Below are 11,025 nucleotides of genomic sequence, written 5' to 3'. Positions count from 1 at the left end.
TCCAGCAGCAGACAACAGATAAAATCCAGCAGCAGCAGTAGCACGAAATTCCAGCAGACAGTTACTAATTCAGACAATAACTTGTAACTGAATCATTTAACACGAAATAAAGATTGTTAATGTCAGATTATGACCCTTAATTGGGAGGCTAACAGTAAGAATTTCACCTATAAATATCACCCTCAAACCTCTGAATTGGTTTACCAAAATCTTGAGTTATCACTTGAAATTAGAGCTAAGAGAGTGCATTTTCGAAGCTGTAAAATCCAGTAGCAAGGCAAGCAGATTTCCAGACTTCAACCGAAATTCTTTAAGCAAATTACAGTAAGTGAGCTTATATATAAATATTGATCGAGCAAAACTTACACAGTGAAATCCAAATAAAAATATGGTGTTGTATGCTCAAAATTTATCGCAAGTGCACGATGTCAAGTAATAGTATAGTGTACGTGAGTACGAGTATCGTTCCACTGAAGACTGTGTTTAACAATTATTATTCCAGTTATTAAAACTTTAGCAACGAAATTTGAGTGATTGTTTTATAACTAATAAAATTTAATAAAACTAAATAAACAAGTTCAAAAATTTAATGATGAGATATGAATGCTAGATCAATTGATTAAATTTCAATGATAAATGAATTTGTTGGGAATTCTGGTTCACCTACCCCTTATTAATTTGTTAATTCGTTCAATCGTGTTTATATGCTTCCAACAGGATCTCCTATTCTATTGAACACTCTCTCTCGAGCTATGCCAAACTAGTTCTACTCAATGAAGTAATTAAATATCTTTAATTATTTATCACGAGTGAATCACATTCCGATATATGAAATCCCCTAGTTTTCGACCTAAGGACTATGACTATCGGCACGTATCCAATCTCATATCTCTATGTAAATTGTAGATCCGTGGATTATACTACTCGATCATATCACTCGTTATTCTCTCGAACTCACTCGTGATATGAAAACGTGTTAAAGTTAGCTACGCTTTAACGACACAATAAAATAACAGTATAATCAAGAATCACGCAACAATCGAATATAAATTAATTCAAATCAAAGTTTGGGGTAGGATCCCATTGAATCCCAACAAATATTAAGGTTTAGCTACTAGAATTCATAGTAAAAATAAACGCAACAACGTTTAAAATGAAGAAACTAGATTAGAAATACTAGGCGAGACGAAATCTGCGAAGAACGATGCCCGGAAAATCACGAATCTTCAATTCCAAGCTTTTTCTCCAAGATTTCTCCTCTTTGGCTGTTGCAATCTCTCCAGAATCGTCCTAGAATACCTCACAAACGTCCAAACTCCCCTACCATATCATTCTCCTTCAGAAAATAAGGAATGGAATCGTCTAATATTTTTTCCAAAAATACACTCGCGCCCGGGCGGATATAAGTTTCCGCCCGGGCGGATGTGTTTCGCAACAAGAATTTTTTCCCAGATTTTTGCGCGCCTGGGCGGACATGACTTTACGCCCGAGCGGATGACTCTCGATTAAACTTCTTTATCCAAGCTTGAACGCGCCCGAGCGGATGCAAATGTGAGCCCGGGCGGAGGTCTCTCGACTTTCTTCCTCTTTTTTTCAGTTTCTTCACAAATCTCCTGCATTTTCGCCACTAAACACATGAGCGACACAAAGACATAGATTATGCTAAAACAACACAAAATGCACGAAATCTAAGTGATAAATGCAACACAATGCAACAAAACACGATATGAAAAACAAGTAAAATCCACCTCTATCAACCCCCCAATACTAACCTTTTGCTCGCCCTCGAGCAAAACAGGTGGCAAGACAAAACTGGAACGTGACACAAAGTAACCCGACAGTGAACTCATAATCATCAACTAGCCTCAGCGAAACTCAACATATTCCCTTGTCGATCAATACAAACATAAAATCTTCGCACTTTCTTAGGTCTAGACATGGTTTCAAATAAAGCATGAACGTGTGTGTTTTGTTAGTCCTAGCAGCGCACATGACAGAGAGATCCATTTCCAATCATTGTAAGAGAATTAAATCAGCCTGTTAGTGTAAATCTTACTCTCCTTTATTCCACTGCACTCGGTATCCATCAGCATGTAACTATTTTCCTAATTTTTTTCTTTTTTTGAATAGAAATGCAGTAATGAAAGGACTATATTTGAACTTTTCATTTCAGATTCAAATCCATGCTTTACATTTCTAGCCAGGAATTGGATTTCATTCCTTTATTCGGCTCCCCCAACACCTTACATCTCCAACTTTATCCAGGAATAGGATTTCATTCCTTTATTCGGCTCCCCCACACCTTACATCTCCAACTTTCTCTTTTTTTTTGTTGCTGATAGATACCTCGATTCAAGAGAATATAGTCAAGCTCAATTCACACCGTCAAACATCTTTGTTCCTCTCTTTAGTTTAAAATTTTCACCATCTTATCATGCATGCTTTTAGTTCTAACATTCGTGTAAAGAGAGTTCAATACTCGAAATAAAACTTCATGTCTCTACCACAGTAAGTGCTAAAGAAATGCGAGTAGACGATCAACAGGGCATGTCTCATCACTTCTTAATCATCCTTGGCTAACAAGTACTATATCGAATACTGTCGGCTGACACACAAACATATGCAAAACAACTAAAACTACATGCCAACGAACAATACGAACACAACACAAAACGACAAAAACGACATAACACCCATCCACCCCCCAATACTAAAGTCAAGCATTGTCCTCAATACAACATACGATAGAACAGCGACAGATAGTGCATAACAAAACAGATGCAATGAGACTGAAACATGCAACAAAAATAGAAATATACAAAATGATCGAAAGGAAATGCGCGAAATAAAAGGAGGGGACAGAATTAACTCCCCTCTCAAAGATCATCCTCCTCGTGTGCCTCGGGGGGAATGACACCAGCCTCCGGCTCTGGGACATCGGCAAATTGGAACTGGAATGGTGGCGGGAACGCTGGCATGGGTGGTGGGAGATGTCACGCCCCGGGACGGGGGTTGGTTGACACCGGCGTTGCTCTCAAATATTACATTCGAAAACAACAAGCCTCAGAAGTACAGAATCTCATAAACCGGTCTTTTAGTCATAATACGAAATAAATCAATTGTCTGTTACAACTCGAATATTGATGTTTTACAGCGGAAATGTAAAACCAAATATTACAGTATCTTAACAGATGCAGCGGAATAAAAATAAACATAAACTGAGAACAACAGTCTTCTTCACCAGCCCCAGAACTGGATCTGTTCCCCTTCTTCTAACATTTCTTCAGTACTCTTATCTGAGATGAGTTTGTTGGGTGAGTGATATGATTGTCACTCAGTAAGCAGGGGAGGGAATAACTCCCAGTTTTCGAAATCGTTTTCAACAGAAATAGTAATACAATAATATACAGAAAACTCGTATTTTCATAACAGAAATCAGAATTCAGAATTTACATGTTTCAGAACAGAAATCAGAATTATTAAGCACTGAGCACGTTAGTGAATTTCATGACTAAACTGATATCAGTCCCCTATATGTTCTCTCCTCTAAGGGGTGAGGCCAGAATCAGAATCAGAATCAGAATTCAGAAATGTTCAGAATATATATTCCTACCATTAGTTCACTAGGGAGTTTCAGTGCTTCAAAATCAGAAATCAACATACAGAAACTGTACTTTAAAACAGAATTATCAACGGATTTCAAGATATTTATATATAAGCCCACTTACCGTAAATTGCTAAAGTTTCGGTTGAAGTCTACTGAAATCTGCTTGCCTCGCTACTGGATTTTACAGCTTCGAAAATGCACTCTCTTAGCTCTAATTTCAGGTGATAACTCAAGGTTTTGGTAAACCAATTCAGGTGTTTGAGAGTGATATTTATAGGTGAAATTCTGACTGTTAGCCTCCCAATTAAAGGCCATAATCTGACATTAACAATCTTTATTTCGTGTTAAATGCTTCAGTTACAAGTTCAAGATGAATCAGTAACTGTCTGCTGCTTCTTCGCTCTTCTGCTGCTGCTGCTTTCTCGCTCTTCTGCTGTTGGATTCTGTCTGCTGGAAATTACATGTCTGCTCTGCTGGAAAATATCAACTTCTGAAATATTAGCTTGATGCTTGAATTGCTAGCTTCTGCAGGAATTTTCATTTGCTACTGAAATTGCTAGCTGCTGAAAAGTCGAGTTCTCACATCCCTCCCTCCTTATGAGAAGTTTCGTCCTCGAAACTTGGCTAAACATGATTTTCAAAGAGATAGGGATATTGTGCTCGCATCTTTCTTCCAACTCCCAAGTGGCTTCTCTTTCGGTGTGGTTGGACCATTGTACTTTGACATATGGAATAGTTCGTCGTCTCAGTACTTGGTCTTTGAAATCCACAATTCGAATCGGAATTTCTTCATACTTCAGCTCTTTATTTAGATTGCCTTCAACCAACAGTGGTCCAGCTTCCAGAATATGACTAGGATCGGCAATATATCTCCGCAGCTGCGAGACGTGGAATACATTGTGAATTCTTGACATGTCGGGTGGGAGTGCTAATCTATAAGCAAGCGTTCCCACTTTTTCAAGAATTTCAAATGGTCCGACGTATCTGGGATTCAGTTTCCCAGCCTTATTGAATCGGATTACACCCTTCATGGGTGACACTTTTACATATGCCTTCTCTCCAACTTCGAATTCAACGGGTCTTCTTTTCAAGTCAGCCCAACTTTTCTGTCGATCTTGTGCAGCTTTTAGTCGCTCTTTGATCATATCAACTTTATCCACTGTTTCTTGGATCAGTTCAGGTCCAACGATGGCTTTTTCTCCTACTTCATCCCAATACAGTGGTGATCGACATTTTCGTCCATACAGAGCTTCGTATGGTGCCATTTCAATGCTGCTGTGGTAACTATTATTGTATGCGAACTCGATTAAGGGCAGATGCTCGCTCCAATTACCACTGAAGTCCAAGGCACATGCTCTCAGCATATCTTCTAGAGTTTGTATTGTCCTCTCAGTTTGGCCATCAGTCTGCGGATGGTAGGCCGTGCTAAGAGTAACCTTAGTCCCCATAGCTTGTTGAAAGCTCTTCCAAAATCGAGATGTAAATCTAGGATCTCTATCTGACAGTATGCTAGCTGGAACTCCATGCAATCGTACGATCTCATTCATGTGCAATGTGGCTAGCTTATCCAAATTATAGCTCATGCGGACAGGTAAGAAATGCGCAGATTTTGTGAGTCTATCAACGATTACCCATACTCCGTCATGACCTTGTCTCGTCTTTGGTAAACCCACAACGAAATCCATAGAAATATGCTCCCATTTCCATTCTGGAATTTCTAGAGGTTGCAGAAGTCCTCCAGGTCTTTGGTGCTCTGCCTTGACTTGCTGGCATACGTTACACTTGGAAACAAATATCGCCACGTCTTTCTTCATTCCACTCCACCAAAAATTTTTCTTCAAATCTCTGTACATCTTGGTACTGCCAGGATGAACTGAAAATTTTGACTTATGTGCTTCAGACATTACTTCTTGTCGAAGGTCATCAATGTCTGGTACGCACAATCGTCCGTTCATCCACAAGATTCCTTTGTTATCTGTCTCGAATTCTGGTGATTTCCCTTCTTTAGCTTGCTCTTTCAGCTTCACTAGGGTGGAATCTCTATCTTGACTCATCTTGATTGTCTCTCGAAGACATGGTTGTGCTGAGATTGATGTCAGGATCACCTTACTCATATTCTTTCGACTTAAAGCATCTGCTACTTTGTTGGCTTTGCCTGGATGGTATCTTATTTTCAAGTCGTAATCCTTCCTGAGTTCGATCCATCGTCTTTGTCTCATATTTAGTTCCTTTTGTGTGAACAAATATTTGAGACTTTGGTGATCAGTGAAAATCTCACACTTTGCTCCATAAAGATAATGTCTCCAAATCTTTAGTGCGAATACCACTGCAGCTAGCTCGAGGTCATGCGTTGGGTAATTTTGTTCATACGGCTTCAACTGCCTTGATGCGTATGCAATCACCCTTCCCTCCTGCATGAGTACACATCCTAAACCTTCTTTGGATGCATCACTGTAGACGGTGTAGTCCTTACCCTCCATAGGTAATACTAGCACTGGTGTGGACGTAAGCTTCTTCTTCAAAGTCTCGAAGCTTTGCTCACATTTTTCACTCCATTGAAATTTAGAGTTCTTCTGTGTGAGCTTGGTGAGGGGTATGGCTATTGAAGAGAATCCTTCAACAAATTTTCGATAATAGCCTGCTAATCCCAAGAAACTTCTAATTTCTGTCACCGTCTTTGGTCTAGGCCAATCTGAGATTGTCTCTACTTTCTTAGGGTCCACAGATATTCCTGCTGCTGATATTATGTGTCCCAAGAATGCGATGTTCTCTAGCCAGAATTCGCATTTCTTGAACTTGGCGTATAGTTCATTTTCTCTCAGTTTCTGTAGGGTGAGACGAAGATGTTCTTTGTGGTCTTCTTCACTTGACGAATATACTAGAATATCGTCGATGAATACCACAACAAACTTGTCTAGAAATGGCTTGAACACTCTGTTCATGAGATCCATGAATACTGCCGGAGCGTTTGTTAATCCGAACGGCATCACTGTGAACTCATAGTGTCCGTACCTTGTCCTGAAGGCTGTCTTTGGGATATCGTCTGATTTGACCTTCAATTGGTGGTAGCCTGACATTAAGTCGAGCTTGGAAAAGACTGAAGCTCCTTTGAGTTGGTCAAACAAGTCATCTATCCTTGGAAGCGGATACTTGTTTTTGATCGTGATCTTGTTCAGCTCTCTGTAATCGATACACATCCTCATGCTTCCGTCCTTCTTATTTACAAATAGGACAGGAGCTCCCCACGGAGATGCGCTTGGTCGGATTTGCTTCTTGTCCAACAACTCTTGAAGTTGCTCTTTGAGTTCTTTTAACTCTGCTGGAGCCATTCGGTATGGTGCTTTTGAGATTGGTATAGCATCGGGCACTAGGTTAATCTCAAATTCCACTTCGCGATCGGGAAGTTCGCCAGGGAGTTCTTCTGGAAAGACATCTGGAAATTCTTGTACTACTGGAATCTCTTCAAGCGTGAGTGTGGTTTCTTTCTTTACCTCGCTTAGCATAGCTAGGTAAACTTCTTCTCCACTTTTCATGGCTGCCCAAGCTTGAGAAGCAGAAAGAAGAGTCTTTCGTTCTTTGGTCTTTCCATGAAATAAAAGTTTCTCTTGGTGTGGAGTTTGGATGGTTACCGTCTTTCCATGACAGTCTACTAAGGCATGATTCTTGGCTAACCAATCCATTCCAAGAATTACGTCGAATTCCACCATGTTTATTTGAATAAGGTTTGCCTTGAAATTCTGATCTTTTATGAGAACACTAATATCCCGATATAGAGTGCAAGTTTCTAAAATTCGATTTGCAGGAGTGGCTACTCTGTATGGTTCTTCTAAGTTATCAGGCTTAGCTCCTAGCTTCTTGGCAAATCTCTTAGACATGAATGAATGCGTAGCACCACAATCAAATAACACATAAGCATGTATATTATTGATCAGAATGGTACCGGCTACGACATCATTTGAGTTGTCCGCCTCTTCTTGAGTGATAGCGTAGACTCGAGCATTTGGCTTGTTCTCCTTAGGCTTATTTGGAGTTGATCCTCCTGCTGGTCCATTCCTTGGATCTGGAAGAGGACATTGAGCAATGCGATGGTCCATCTTTCCACAACGGAAACAAGCTCCAGAATTCCTACGACATTCACCCGTGTGTGTGAATCCGCAAGTTTGGCACTTGACTCCTTCTTTGTTTGATTGATAAGAAGTGGTTCCCTTAGATGGAGCACTAGTAAATTGGTTGCTCGAAAACCTAGGCCTCTTGAATTGCTGGCCCGATTGGTACTGGCTTTGCTGAGGACGTTTGAGTTTGTTCTCGCCTTCACGCCTCTTGATGTCATTCTCAGCCCTGATGGCGGCTCCCATCAATTCCTCAAAGCTGTTGGGTTCTAAAACGGCAAGAGCAGATTGAATACGGCTGTTCAATCCCTTCTTGAAGCGATGCATCTTCAAGGCTTCATCTCCCATGATGGTTGGGGAGTAAGTTCCCAATGAGTGGAACTTGGACGAATACTCCACCACTGTCATGTTTGGTTCTTGAACCAAGCTTTCAAATTCTGACAGCTTTTGCACTCGAACTGCTGTCGGAAAATACTGCCTCAGGAATGCCTCTTAGAACCTTTGCCAAGTGATAGGTCCCGCCTCTAACATAGCTGGTGAGACTCCTTCCCACCATTTGGCAGCTTTATCTACAAGAAAAGGTGTAATCACCTCTACTCTGATCCTTTGGGGAACCTCAAGTAGTCGCAGATGATTTTCCACCTCTTTCATCCAATTCTGTCCGACCTCTGGATCGGTGCTTCCATCGAAGTTAGGAACTCTTGCTCTTCGGAGAGCCTCATAATGTTGCTTAGTCCCATTCTGAGCTGGAGGTGGTGGTGGTGGCTGGTTAGCATTAGGGTTCGCTAACCCTTGTAACGTGGTTGCCACAATTGTGGCTATTGCCATTAAATCCACTTGGCTGAGGCCGACTGCTGGTGGTTGTTGTTGTTGCTGCTGCGGTTGTGCATCCTCATCGTTGCGGTTGTTGTTGTGGTTGTTGTAACGAGGGTTGCGGTTGTTTCTCACTGGTCTTCTGTCCATTTCCTACAAGTACGAAAGTTCTAAGGTTGATGACAAAATATGGACTCAAGAAAAGAAACAAAATGATTGAGTAATTGCTCGTAATTTAAATATGAAACCAATGGATAAAAATAACTTTTATTGATTTCCCAAGAAAGTGCAATTACAACTGAATTTCGAAATGAAAACAGAAATGCAAGTGGGACAAGTGTTATTACAACTACTACTACTGGTATTCTAATCTATCACTTCTCCCAAATCTAAATCCATAAGATCCTCTCCAACTTCTTCTTCCTCTTCTGGTTCTTCTTCAGGCTCATCTTGGTTGGCTATTACTGCTTGTAGACGCTCAATTTGACCATGCAGAACTGCATTCTGGTCGCTAAGAACTTCAACAGTACTCGGCAACTCATGAATTTGAGCATCAGTCTGCTCACTATACTGATTGTGCTGGTGCACAAGTTGATGATTTTGATCCTTAAGAATTTGGATCTTGTCAACTAGTGTGTCACGTAGCTCGATGAATTCTGCCACCGTCTCTTGGGATATTTCAAACTCTTCTTGAGCCTTCCTATTCCTCCCTTCTGCTTCATGCAGATAGTGAGCATATCGTTGAACATCATTTGTCAAGTGTTCTGCTCGACGCTCTAATTCATCTTTGTCCAGCTCTAGACAATAGTTATGTTGCTTGAGTTTCTCTAGCTTCCTTTCTAGGCTCTTAATGTAGCTACTCTGGTCAGTCATATCCTACATCCAAAAACATGAGATTCAAGGTTCAGAAATGATCTCAAGAATATAGGTCGAGTTATAGACAAATACTGGAATGAACAGAATCAGTACTGCCTATACAATTAACAGAAGAAATAGCTCAAAAATTTTCGGTCTCAGAATGGTGTGAAAATTTTACTAAAAATCCTTCACATCAAGAACATGAATGGTACCAAGTTTGGTGCAAAAATACTAAGTCAATTGAAAATGAAAATTCCTCAAAGTTTAAAAATTTTGGAAAATTTTACGGAAATGATGATATCACTATCCAAACGATGGATTTCTGGGTTCGTCGGTGGTGCTAGAACGATGAATGGTTCTAGGTTAGGTTCTCCTCGTCGAGAGCTTTCCAACGCCTACTTTTAATGGTAAAAATTTCTCCTGGATCAAAAGTTATGGCCGTTTGAAGTTTGCGCGAAAAACACCTCAACTTCTATGCCATTTTACGAGGTCTACTGCATTTGCTTGCTGGAGTACACTTGCTACTGCATTCAGTCTGCTACTTTTCCAGCATTGTCTGCTGTATTCCGAGTCTACTGACCCAGTCTTCTGCATTCAGATCTACTGGTTTCCTTCTACTGGTTCTGGTTTCAGACTACTGGTCTTATCCTACTGTTTTTCGTCTACTGGTTTTGGCCTACTGAATTTTTTTTTTTTAAAAAACTCGTTTCAGTAGTCTATTACAGTAGCTTAATTTCAGTAGTCTATTTCAGTAACCTTCAGAACTTATTCTCAGAAGTCTATAAGAACTTATTATTTCTAATTCCTCTTCCCCAGATTATGAAACCCGGGTTTGCTCTGATACCACTTCAATGTCACGCCCCGGGACGGGGGTTGGTTGACATCGGCGTTGCTCTCAAATATTACATTCGAAAACAACAAGCCTCAGAAGTACAGAATCTCATAAACCAGTCTTTTATTCATAATACGAAATAAATCAATTGTCTGTTACAACTCGAATATTGATGTTTTACAGCGGAAATGTAAAACCAAATATTACAGTATCTTAACAGATGCAGCGGAATAAAAATAAACATAAACTGAGAACAACAGTCTTCTTCACCAGCCCCAGAACTGGATCTGTTCCTCTTCTTCTAACATTTCTTCAGTACTCTTATCTAAGATGAGTTTGGTGGGTGAGTGATTTGATTGTCACTCAGTAAGCAGGGGCGGGAATAACTCCCAGTTTTCGAAATCGTTTTCAACAGAAACAGTAATACAATAATATACAGAAAACTCGTATTTTCATAACAGAAATCAGAATTCAGAATTTACATGTTTCAGAATAGAAATCAGAATTATTAAGCACTGAGCACGTTAGTGAATTTCATGGCTAAACTGATATCAGTCCCCTATATGTTCTCTCCTCTAAGGGGTGAGGCCAGAATCAGAATCAGAATCAGAATTCAGAAATGTTCAGAATATATATTCCTACCATTAGTTCACTAGGGAGTTTCAGTGCTTCAAAATCAGAAATCAACATACAGAAACTGAACTTTAAAACAGAATTATCAACGGATTTCAAGATATTTATATATAAGCCCACTTACCGTAAATTGCTAGAGTTTCGGTTGAAGTCTACTGAAATCTGCTTGCCTC

The sequence above is a fragment of the Primulina eburnea genome, chromosome 15 (genome assembly GCF_022965805.1).
Source record: "Primulina eburnea isolate SZY01 chromosome 15, ASM2296580v1, whole genome shotgun sequence".
NCBI lineage: Eukaryota > Viridiplantae > Streptophyta > Magnoliopsida > Lamiales > Gesneriaceae > Primulina > Primulina eburnea.
Note: the sequence above shows the minus strand (reverse complement) of the source record.